Source organism: Bufo gargarizans, chromosome 11, assembly GCF_014858855.1.
Source record: "Bufo gargarizans isolate SCDJY-AF-19 chromosome 11, ASM1485885v1, whole genome shotgun sequence".
NCBI classification, from domain to species: domain Eukaryota; kingdom Metazoa; phylum Chordata; class Amphibia; order Anura; family Bufonidae; genus Bufo; species Bufo gargarizans.
Window position 1 is genome coordinate 14,054,603 of NC_058090.1, and position 12,929 is coordinate 14,067,531.

The 12,929-nt window shown below is 45.0% G+C and overlaps 1 protein-coding gene across 6 annotated transcripts in view; it reads right to left on the reverse strand.

Moving 5' to 3' along the window:
* Positions 1 to 12,929, reverse strand: part of LOC122922119 (TNF receptor-associated factor 3-like) — a 107,804-nt gene that overhangs the window by 39,298 nt on the left and 55,577 nt on the right. Inside the window, exon 1 of one of the 6 annotated variants that reach the window (XM_044272603.1) lies at positions 4,677 to 4,695. The exons of 4 other annotated variants lie outside the window; for them this stretch is intronic. The gene's annotated coding sequence lies outside the window, so the exon portion shown is untranslated. Of the gene's footprint in view, positions 1 to 4,443; positions 4,623 to 4,676; positions 4,696 to 12,929 lie in introns of those variants that run through there. One more of the 6 variants, XM_044272600.1, reaches the window with a different exon arrangement.

A 12,929-nucleotide genomic window follows, 5' to 3' on the forward strand; every position in this document is an offset into this window, starting at 1 on the left:
GTACACAGTGACTGCACCAGCAGAATAGTGAGTGCAGCTCTGGAGAATAATACAGGATGTAACTCAGGATCAGTACAGGATAAGTAATGTATGTACACAGTGACTCCACCAGCAGAATAGTGAGTGCAGCTCTGGAGTATAATACAGGATGTAACTCAGGATCAGTACAGGATCAGTAATGTATGTACACAGTGACTGCACCAGCAGAATAGTGAGTGCAGCTCTGGAGTATAATACAGGATGTAACTCAGGATCAGTACAGGATAAGTAATGTATGTACACAGTGACTGCACCAGCAGAACAGTGAGTGCAGCTCTGGAGTATAATACAGGATGTAACTCAGGATCAGTACAGGATCAGTAATGTATGTACACAGTGACTGCACCAGCAGAACAGTGAGTGCAGCTCTGGAGTATAATACAGGATGTAACTCAGGATCAGTACAGGATAAGTAATGTATGTACACAGTGACTCCACCAGCAGAATAGTGAGTGCAGCTCTGGAGTATAATACAGGATGTAACTCAGGATCAGTACAGGATAAGTAATGTATGTACACAGTGACTCCACCAGCAGAATAGTGAGTGCAGCTCTGGAGTATAATACAGGATGTAACTCAGGATCAGTACAGGATAAGTAATGTATGTACACAGTGACTGCACCAGCAGAATAGTGAGTGCAGCTCTGGAGAATAATACAGGATGTAACTCAGGATCAGTACAGGATAAGTAATGTATGTACGCAGTGACTCCACCAGCAGAATAGTGAGTGCAGCTCTGGAGTATAATACAGGATGTAACTCAGGATCAGTACAGGATCAGTAATGTATGTACACAGTGACTGCACCAGCAGAATAGTGAGTGCAGCTCTGGAGTATAATACAGGATGTAACTCAGGATCAGTACAGGATAAGTAATGTATGTACACAGTGACTGCACCAGCAGAACAGTGAGTGCAGCTCTGGAGTATAATACAGGATGTAACTCAGGATCAGTACAGGATCAGTAATGTATGTACACAGTGACTGCACCAGCAGAACAGTGAGTGCAGCTCTGGAGTATAATACAGGATGTAACTCAGGATCAGTACAGGATAAGTAATGTATGTACACAGTGACTGCACCAGCAGAATAGTGAGTGCAGCTCTGGGGTATAATACAGGATGTAACTCAGGATCAGTACAGGATAAGTAATGTAATCATTTACATATCTGCCTCAGACATAAATACATGACGAGTTTTGCAGCAATCCAAAATTTCAATCTGGTTGCATTTTTTGTTGTTGTCAGGGAGTATAAACTAGTTTTATCATGCACAAAACCAGCAGGGCAAAGGGCTATATGCAAAGTTACAAGACAATTTATTCTCATGTTTCTTGAGGGAGAGCCCATGTTCTGTATTTATTATGAGAAACGTCTTCCAAATTCTTGTTAGTATAAAGACTATAATTAATCTGCACAAAAGCAAAAAAGAGCAAAAAAAAAAAAGAACAAAAAAAGAAAAAAGAAAACTAAGAATAACAAAGAAATACTATAACAAAAACAGAAAAAAACAATAATAAAAATAGACTATAAAACAAGAATATAACAAAAGGCAACAAAAACAACAAAAAAAGCTACCGGTAATACAAAGAAAGAACATAAAAAAAACTGAAATATAACAAAAAGCAAAGAACAAACAGAAAATATAAAAAGCAAAAAAACAACAACAAAGAAAAATTATATATCTATAGAAAAAAGACAAGTCTTTGGAGGTTAAGTCATATTGCACACGGACTTGTGCGCTCCGTGGCCGTATTGCTGACCGCATTTGGGGATCTGCAATACACGGGCACCATTCCAAGTGTGGACCCATTCACTTCAATGGGTCCGCAAATCCAGAGATGTCGAATGGTTCGGAATGGAAGCACGGAACGGAACCCTACAGAAGCATTACAGAGTGCTTCCGTGGGGTTTCGTCCCGTACTTCCTTTCCGCAAACAGATAGAACATGTCCTATCTTTTTGCGGAACGGCCGGATCGTGGACCCATTATAGTGAATGGCTCCGCGATCTGCTGCGGCTGCCCCACGGTGTGCAAGAGGCCTAACTGTCTGCAGTGAGATCACACAGACACATCCAATCCTGCCCTGAAAGTGTTTCAGGTTTACTCCAAAAAGTTGAAATCTACATAAAAATGTAGAGGATTATTTATTATTACCCCATGGTATAAAACCGCCACTACGACAAAATTTTGTTGCCGTTTCCACACTGCTCATGCCACTTTCCGAAAAGGGTACGTTGTGAGGGCAGGGAGGGAGCGGGGCCAGGGGGCAGGGCATACTTATCTTCATTCATGCCAGCTAGGAGGCTGCACTAGATTTCGGCATGGCAGACGGCCTGCTAGAGGATATTCCAAATCTATGACGAGGCCCGCGCCTCCAGCTGTGCAGGGGAAAGATCCGACATCAGCGGCGTCTGTTGTCGGATCTCCTATCTGTCGCCGCACAATGCACAACGGTGCTGTGGACCGCAAATTGTGTTCCACAATGCACGGGCACCGTCCGTGGGGCAGGCGCATGGGGATGGCAGACCTATTCACTTGAATGGGTCCGCGATCCTTTCGTTCTACAAAAAGCTAGAGCAAGTTCTATCTTTTTGTGGCGCAGAAGAACGGAATGGAACCCCAAAAAGCACTCCGTAGTGCTTCTGTAGTGTTCCGTTCCGCAATTCCGGATTTGCGGACCCATTAAAATGAATGGGTCTGCATCCGTGATGCAGAATGGCAACGGAACGGTGCCCATGTATTGCGGATCCGCAAATGCGGTCCGCAATACGGCAACGGGCATCACACGTTTGTGTGAACGAGACCTAACCCAGATGTGCCGCCACGCGTGTCTTCTCGCTAGCGCCCCCTGGAGAGGAGGGGGAGGTCTCTTTGCCATCGGGATGAGCCAGCTTCAGTCCAGGGGCCCCATGGCGGCCCCAATGGTTGCCTCTATGGTACTGCCCTGGCTTGTAAGGTCACATTTTATCTGAATTCCCCTCCTAAAACTATTGTCTGGAGCATTAAAAGTCAAACTGGAAAATAAACTGCGAAGACAATGCAAGACCAGGTTCCGGCTACACATGGAGGCAGCCATGATAAAATATTTTCCATCATCTGAAAGGGGCTTTTTCTTCTACAATATATTAATAGAAACCTCAATGTGCTGTGCGGCTCCGTACGAGCGAGAAAAATCACTGTCAGCTAAAAAAATGTACCTTTAGCCAATTCTATGAAAGTGCAACGCAAGGTAAAAGAGCAGAGAAATGGAGGCTGGATGAAGCCACCCTAGAACCACAAGTCCCAGAAGTGTTGTGTTATATCTTGTATCATACTTCAAAGCTGCACTCACTATTCTGCTGGTGGAGTCACTGTGTACATACATTACTTATCCTGTACTGATCCTGAGTTATATCCTGTATTATACTCCAGAGCTGCACTCACTATTCTGCTGGTGCAGTCACTGTGTACATACATTACTTATCCTGTACTGATCCTGAGTTACATCCTGTATTATACTCCAGAGCAGCACTCACTATTCTGCTGGTGCAGTCACTGTGTATATACATTACTTATCCTGTACTGAACCTGAGTTACATACTGTATTATACCCCAGAGCTGCACTCACTATTCTGCTGGTGAAGTCACTGTGTACATACATTACATTACTTATCCTGTACTGATCCGGAGTTACATCCTGTATTATACTCCAGAGCTGCACTCACTATTCTGCTGGTGAAGTCACTGTGTACATACATTACTTATCCTGTACTGATCCTGAGTTACATCCTGTATTATACTCCAGAGCTGCACTCACTATTCTGCTGGTGCAGTCACTGTGTACATACATTACTTATCCTGTACTGATCCTGAGTTACATCCTGTATAATACTCCAGAGCTGCACTCACTATTCTGCTGGTGCAGTCACTGTGTACATACATTACTTATCCTGTACTGATCCTGAGTTACATCCTGTATTATACTCCAGAGCTGCACTCACTATTCTGCTGGTGCAGTCACTGTGTATATACATTACATTACTTATCCTGTACTGATCCTGAGTTACCTCCTGTATTGTACTCCAGAGCTGCACTCACTATTCTGCTGGTGGAGTCACTGTGTACATACATTACATTACTTATCCTGTACTGATCCTGAGTTACATCCTGTATTATACTCCAGAGCAGCACTGACTATTCTGCTGGTGCAGTCACTGTGTACATACATTACTTATCCTGTACTGATCCTGACTTACATCCTGTATTATACTCCAGAGCAGCACTCACTATTCTGCTGGTGCAGTCACTGTGTATATACATTACTTATCCTGTACTGATCCTGAGTTACATCCTGTATTATACTCCAGAGCTGCACTCACTATTCTGCTGATATACTGTAGATATACCATGCAATCCTACTCACCAGACACAGAATATAACAGCCATTTTTGGATTTGCTGCGAACATCCGTTCACTCAGATCCCAGAAAACCTTCACCTACACCCAGGGGGTAAGTCACCACTTTCCAAATTTCTGTTATTCCACAAGTGCAAGCATCTGAAATCCTATACAACCTCCAAGTCCCCTGCAGCGTGCACAACTGACGTCCTCTTCCTCCTGCGGCTGCTGTAGTATATGTGATGCCGAGGGGATTACCTGCACCAGAGACTGCAGAGACATCCTCGAGTCCGTGTAAATAGCACTTCCCCTGCGGAAAGTTTCAAACACTTTTCTGTGTAATGTTCAATGACTTAAAGACGTTTTTTGTTTTTTTCTGTATTAAACTGAAAGTAAAATCCTTTTTTCTTTTCAAACTTGCACAATAATAAGGTATTTACAGTCAGGGATTGGCCCACTGCCCAGCTGGAGGCCGACCAGGATGATTTGCGCAGTGTGACCAGCAAAAGCCTGGAGATGCAAATAGCAGTTTTTGGCTAAAAGGCAGAATTGCACTCGCTCTGGGCGCTTCTTCCTCCTACATGACAACTCTTATTTGTATCTACAGCAGTTCATCAAATCCAACAAATCTGTCGTTTGGCTGAAATTTCCTGAAATTGCAGCCAATAGAACAGCTCCCCTAGTGGCCAAAAGGAGCTGCAAAGCTGGCCGGTGGCAACTGTCAAGCAAAGGATTTTTAAAACATATGTTTTAATGCAGATTCCTTCGTACATAATCATTGTCTGATCGCCGCTGCACATTAGGGAATTGCATTATTAGCAATTCCCTACAGTAAGTCTATTACGAGTCAATGCAGTTTTCAAGAGGGGCAATCTCATCTTACACACATTTATGACATCCTTTGCATTCCCACTTGGAAGCCTCATGAATATAGATGTATTACGGCTCCCCTACAAGCCTCGGGTTGCACAAGGGTCACAATACCGCACCTACGGGCATACGGCAAAATACGTGTCGAAAAATATACGATTTGCAGAGCAATCTGTGCCACGAGTCCAAGGTTGACCCTTGGAAGATGCCTCAATATAGAGCTGTTCTCATTGCGCCTTAGGCTGGGGCTCCACGGTAGAATATCTCCGGGGCACCATACCGCAGCCCCGCGAGTGCCGACAGAACCGTAGTACGGAAGCGCAGGCACTGTGCACGCCGCCACCTCTGCCGTCTACACAAGCCCTAAAAGCAGGAGCCATCTGCAACTCAGCGTCCACACGGCTGCTGAACCAGTCAGCAGGACACTTGCACAATACGAGGATCTGTGCAGTCGCTCATAAGACAACTCCCTAGATTTCACTTCTTGCTCCTTCATACCATAATAGCCAAGTCTTTCTAAGTAAAAGGAGATTTATAGGAAAGAAATCCCCAGGACACGTCCTCGGCTTTGACTTGCGTTAATTATAATCAATTATACCTTTAGAACATCACCCTGACAACCCCGAAATCATCCAGTCCTGGAAGAGCCGCCCTCTCGCCCCCAAAATCCAAACACTGCAGCAGTTTGCACGCCCACTGTGAATACTAGAATAGCGCGGGCGCTCTGCCGCCTTTGTGTCTTTTTTTCTTGGCTATTATGAAGAATAATCTGCAGGGGCCCGACTATCGGCCAGGACATTACGTCACTTTCCCTTTCTGCAAGGTCGATGTGAAAAAAATACAAGCGACCAAAATGAGATTTGAGGGGGGTCTTTTTATGACAGTGCGTTCGACTATGTCACCGTTGTCAAACTCTCTGCTTGCTGTCAGTGGAGAGCAGCATACATACATAGGCTACATTCACAGGACAAGTGAAAAATAGGCAGCGCAACATCCGCTTTTTTTAAGGGCCGTCACGTGGCCGTTTTCAGAGCCAATTAAAGTCTATGGGGCTATTCACATGGCTGGACTCCATTGAAATCAAGTGAACCTGTCTAACAGACATTTATAAAAAAATGTATGCTATTGGAAAAAAAAAAAAAAAACTCAAATAATACATCATCTTCTCATAGTGGCCATATTCATCCTCCTCGCTAATGTCCCCCACACTCATGCCAACAAATGAAATACAAAATAAATAAATAAAAAAAATAAAAAATGAACACTCATCCACATGCATGGGGACACTTTCTCTTCATTGGAGGCAGCAGGACCTGACGTGATGTCACCACGCTGGGAGAGTCAGGTCCTGCTGGCTCTAGTAAGGAGCAGGTGTCCACATGCATGTGGATGAGGAGGTTTTTTTTTTTTTTTTTTCTTGGCATGGGGGTGGGGGACATTATTGGGAACATAATTATAGCCACTATGAGAAGGTTCACATCTCCGACAATTTGTCTACTGGATACAGATTCCCCCCACCCCCCCAGCCGCTTTCTGGCATAAATGCTGGTTTTTGGCTGGACAAATACAGCTACATGTTGTTCGTCCAAAAGCCAGCATTTATTCCGGAAAACGTCCGGATCCTCCTCAGATCCAATTATAATCAATGGGGATCCAGCGGTGGCATACTGCCATGCCGGATATGGTAACTCCGCTAGTCTGTTCCTCTGACGGAACAGACTAACAAAATTAAATCACTGGAGATGTGAACATCTGCAGAAAAGGTCTCTCCAGTGCTGATCGTTTGTTACAATGTATCACTGCAGATAACATGTATCAGCCCCCAGAGCCCACGGACGATTGTTGCAACAACTCCTCAGCTCTGAGATGCATTAGGTCTGTGCAGATTTAAGGCTACTGTCACACTGGCGTTTTGGCTTTCCGTTTGTGAGATCCGTTCAGGGCTCAGCGGTCCAAAACAGATCCGTTTTGCCCTAATGCATTCTGAATGGAAAAGGATCCGCTCAGAATGCATCAGTTTGCCTCCGATCCGTCTCCATTCCGCTCTGGAGGCTGCTTGCAGCGTTTTGCTGTCCGCTTGATGAAACTGAGTCAAACGGATCCGTCCTGGCACACAATGTAAGTCAATGGGGACGGATCCGTTTTCACTGACACAATAGAAAACGGATCCGTCCTCCATTGACTTTCAACGGTGTTCAAGACGGATCCGTCTCGGCTAAGTTAAAGATAATACAAAGGGATCCGTTCTGAACAGATGCATGCGGTTGTATTATCTGAACGGATCCGTCTGTGCAGATCCATGACGGAAACGCCAGTGTGAAAGTAGCCTTTTAGAGTTCCCATCACCGTTTCAGTTTCCATTCTTCTGATCCGTCAGAAGAACAGAAAAAAAACAAAAAAAACGGATCCTATATTTTAGGCATCTGTTATGCACATTTTGCATCCATTTTAGTCATTTCCGCCTGAGATCAGTTTTTTTTGGCACGCAGGACTTTTTTCTCCGTCTAAAAAAAAACAAACAGGTGGAAATGGCTAAAACAGATGCAAAATGTGCATAATGGATGCTCAGGGTCATTTTTTTTGTACAGGATCCGTTTTCCTGACTGTTCTTCAGATGGATCAGAACCCAGCCTTAAAGGGGTCTCGGGATAGTTAGATATCAGAAATGATCCTCAATCCTCCAGGTATCAATTTCCTAATCGTGGGGGTCTGTCTCCTGGCACTCTCGCCGACCAGCTATGGTGCTCGGAGGAGCTCTGCGGCTTCTTCATCGACCCCTCCATCAGTCACATGACCTTCAAGCGAATGGACTGAGCTGCAGCAATGAATGGCGCACTGCCCAGTATACTATGAAATGGCCCAGCGGTGCTGCAGTCCATCCAAGCAGATGACCGGCGGGGTGCAGGGAGTAAGACACCCCCCCCCCCCCACACACACACATGGATCTATTGATGATCTATCCTAATGATAGGTCATCAACATTTATGTCCCGGAAACCCCCCTTTAAGCTTCAGGATGCAAACACAAATGTTCCCGTTCAACGAAAGCCGACCCCGATCTGGAGACAAGTGAGGAATCGAAACACAACGTAGATTAGAAAGTTGCAGAACTTTTCTTTTTACAACAATTACGCTTCATTTACATGAAAATGGAAAAACCCTTTCTATACCGAACCAGGAAGCAGCCGCGCACGAGACCTATTCCTGCTGGTAGACTCGGGCGCCGCTGGGCGGAATTGCCCAATGTGGAGCTCATGGTCTCCGATTTTGGAATCGGTGAGGGTCCTGGAAGTCGGAGCAGCACCGTTCACAAAGCTTTAGTGTAAAAGGATTTGAGGGTCACCAAAAACACTTAAAACCAGAGTGCACGGTCACTGGCGACAGTCAGCAAGCAGGAGAGGGCGGCGCATTGCACGGTCACTGGCGACAGTCAGCAAGCAGGAGAGGCGGCGCATTGCACGGTCACTGGCGACAGTCAGCAAGCAGGAGAGGGCGGCGCATTGCACGGTCACTGGCGACAGTCAGCAAGCAGGAGAGGGCGGCGCATTGCACGGTCACTGGCGACAGTCAGCAAGCAGGAGAGGGCGGCGCATTGCACGGTCACTGGCGACAGTCAGCAAGCAGGAGAGGGCGGCGCATTGCATGGTCACTGGAGACAGTCAGCAAGCAGGAGAGGGCGGCGCATTGTCTGCTTCTCGGAATAGCAGCATTCCTGTCATATCTCGTTTACGGTTATCGATGGCCGGACTTTTCACAGATAATTTGTGCTTCTTGTAAAAAAGTGATGATAACCATCAGTACTACATCATTAGGCAGAGGAGACCAGGAACCTGGAGTTACCCAACCCCGAGCAATGAAGACAGCGCCGAATACACTGCGTACTGATATATGCGCTGACATTTATTTGTATTTTTTTTAAATACTGTATATGGCGCTCTTTGTAGCAACTTGCACCTGAGGCATATATTGTGATGTTCCGCGACAGATGAGGTGTGCATTATGAGGTTCTGCAGCAGCTGAGGTGTGCATTATGAGGTGCTGCAGCAGCTGAGGTGTGCATTATGAGGTGCTGCAGCAGCTGAGGTGTGCATTATGAGGTGCTGCAGCAGCTGAGGTGCTGCAGCAGCTGAGGTGTGCATTATGAGGTGCTGCAGCAGCTGAGGTGTGCATTATGAGGTGCTGCAGCAGCTGAGGTGTGCATTATGAGGTGCTGCAGCAGCTGAGGTGTGCATTATGAGGTTCTGCAGCAGCTGAGGTGTGTATTACGAGGTTCTGCAGCAGCTGAGGTGTGAGCGAATTTCATATTTAGAAGTTCGTTCACGCTTCGTTTACTGGTAAAAGGTGAACTGCATTATGGATTCCATTACCACGGACTATAACACAGTTCTATGAGGGAATGCATAACGGAATGACTTAATCCCTGACAAGTACGAGAGGAAGATGGCGCAGCTCTTTAACCTGTCCTCTTGTGTAAATAGGACAGGTTTTGTGTGTACTAGTAGGATTAACCACAGTCTGTACTTTATGTCTCCTCATGCACTCCATTCCTACAGAGATTCAGCTGAAGATCTTATCAGCTGTATTCAGGATCATAATCCTTGACAAGCAGAGCAGAGAGGAGGATGAGGCAGCTCTTTATCTCAGTGTTCTGAAGTAACTTGTCCTCCTGTGTGCTTAGGACAGGCGTTGTGTGTACTATTGGATGGCGGCCATTTTATTTCTCCTAATGATTGCTCTCTCGACAAAATGAACCATTATAGCTAATAAAAGGTATTTGGGAATATATTGATACTAAAGTAATATTTAAGTAATTTATTTTCTTAATTCCCAGTGAACCCCTTTAAGGAGACTACTACTAGGGCTGTCACCCAGCTTTTCTATGTCCTGATCTACCTAGCTCAGTAGTAATAAGACGAAGGATGTGTCGCCAGATTTATCATTCAGGGCTCTGCGAAAGCTAAGGAGCTCCCGGGAGCTCTCTGGTGTCACACTGTTGTCACCCAGCTTTTCCACAGACTGCTGGACTGGGGCGACAACTCTCAGAGAATCCCCATCTGAATACACACATAAAAAGGGACCCTTCAGCATCCGTTACAAATGTGAGAACGGTTTGTAGATATCGGACTTCTGTGATCAGCGGAAGTTAAAGGTCCAAAGCCTGAGGCTGCACTACCGAATGAACCCAATGACTACATGTCCCCTCCAGCTCGGAGGGGGCCGTGCATTGTTGTCACAGGCCTTACAGTGGATATAAAAAGTCTACACACCCCTGTTAAAATGTCAGGTTTCTGTGATGTCAAAAAATGAGACAAAGATAAATCATTTCAGAACTTTTTCCACCTTCAATCTGACCTATAAACTGCACAACTCATTTGAAAAACAAACTGGTTGCATAAGTGTACACACCCTTAAACTAATACTTTGTTGAAGCACCTTTTGATTTTCTTCCAGCACTCAGTCTCTTTGGGTAGGAGTCTATCAGCATGGCACATTTTGACTTGGCAAGATTTGCCCACTCTTCAAAAACCCTCCAAATCTGTCAGATTGCGGGGCATCTCCTGGGCACAGCCCTCTTCAGATCACCCCACAGATTTTCAATCGGATTCAGGTCTGGGCTCTGGCTGGGCCATTCCAAAACTTTACTCTTCTTCTGGTAAAGCCATTATTTTGTTGATTTGGATGAATGCTTTGGGTCGTTGTCATGCTGAAAGATGAAGTTCCTCTTCATGTTCAGCTTTCTAGCAGAAGCCTGAAGGTTTTCTGCCAATATTGACTGGTATTTGGAACTGTTCATAATTCCCTCTAGCTTAACTAAGGCCCCAGTTCCAGCTGAAGAAGACCAGCCCCTTGGCATGATGCTGCCACCGCCATGCTTCACTGTGGGGATGCGGTTCTTCTGGTGATGTGCAGTGTTGTTTTTGGGCCAACCATATCTTTTGGAATTATGGCCAAAAAGTTCCACCTTGGTTTCATCAGACCATAACACCTTTTCCCACATGCTTTTGGGAGACTTCAGATGTGTTTTTGCAAAATGTAGCCTGGCTTGGATGTTTTTCTTGGTAAGAAAAGGCTTTCATAGCCCAGACATATGAAGAATATAGGAGATTGTTGTCACATGGACCACACAGCCAGTACTTGCCAGATATTCCTGCAGCTCCTTTAATGTTGCTGTCGGCCTCTTGGTCGCCTCCCAGACCAGTTTTCTTCTCGTCTTTTCATCAATTTTGGAGGGACGTCCAGTTCTTGGTAATGTCACTGTTGTGCCATATTTTCTCCACTTGATGATGACGGTCTCCACTGTGTTCCATGGTAGATCTAATGCCTTGGACATTCTTTTGTCCCCTTCTCCAGACTGATACCTTCTAACAATGAGATCACTCTGATGCTCTGGAAGCTCTCTGTGGACCATGACTTCTGCTGTGAGATGCGACTAAGAAAATTTCAGGAAAGACCAACTAGAGCAGCTGAGCTTTATCTGGGGTTAATCAGAGGCACTTTACATGACGGCCGGTGTTTGCTGACTCCTATCTAACAGGATTCTGAATGTGATTGCTTAATTCTGAACACAGCTACATCCCCAGTTATAAGAGGGTGTTCAGACTTATGCAACCACATTATTTTAGTTTTTTTAGTTTTCTTCCCTCCACCTAAAATATTTCAGTTTGTTTTTCAATTGAGTTGTGCAGTTTATAGGTCACATTAAAGGTGGAAAAAGTTCTGAAATAATTTATCTTTGTCTCATTTAACAGGGGTGTGTAGACTTTTTATACCCACTGTATGTCTCCCACTATTTAGACCGATTAGGGTGTAAGTATTGACGTAGATATTGATTTCAATCCTCCAAAGGTCTCCATCATATAAGTTATGGTCCGTGGTAACGGAATTCTTAGATAACCCGAACCTTGTACGCCGAACTTGAAAACAGAAGTTCGCTCATCCTTAGTTAAAAGTGCTCGTCCCTGTACATCCCCAGTCATTCCCATTTACCTATTGATCTATTTGGGTGTCAGTCTTTACTAAAGTTTACTGAACTCTTAAGGCTCCATTCACACGTCCGCAGAATGTGTCCGCATCCGTTCCGCAATTTTGCGGAACGGGTGAGGACCCATTCATTCTCTTTGGGGACGGAATGAATGCGGACAGCACACGGTGTGCTGTCCGCATCCGCATTTGCGGTGCGCGGCCCCGATCTTTAGGTCCGCAACTCCGCAAAAAGATAGAGCATGTCCTATTCTTGTCCGCAGCTTGCGGACAAGAATAGGCATTTCTATGGGGGTGACGGGCTGGTGTGTTGCGGACCCGCAAATTGCGGGTCCGCAACACACCACGGACGTGTGAATGCAGCCTAAGAATGTGAAACAGGAAGGGGTACTGTTTTTTTTGTAGGACAAGGATTATATAAGTAAAAAGGTTAGGGAAGAGGCTTTTCCGTGTGACCTTAAAAAAAAAAAATATAAAAAAATATGCGCACATAGTTTTCCGAGAAGGGAAATCCCCAGCAAAAAGAACCAAGAAATATGAGCAGATTATAAGATTATAATCCACCTTGAAATTCAGCAAATTTTGAGAGAAAAAAAAAAATATATAAAAAAGCAAGGAAAATAACAATTCTCCTACATAAAAAAAAAATGAAAAAATACAA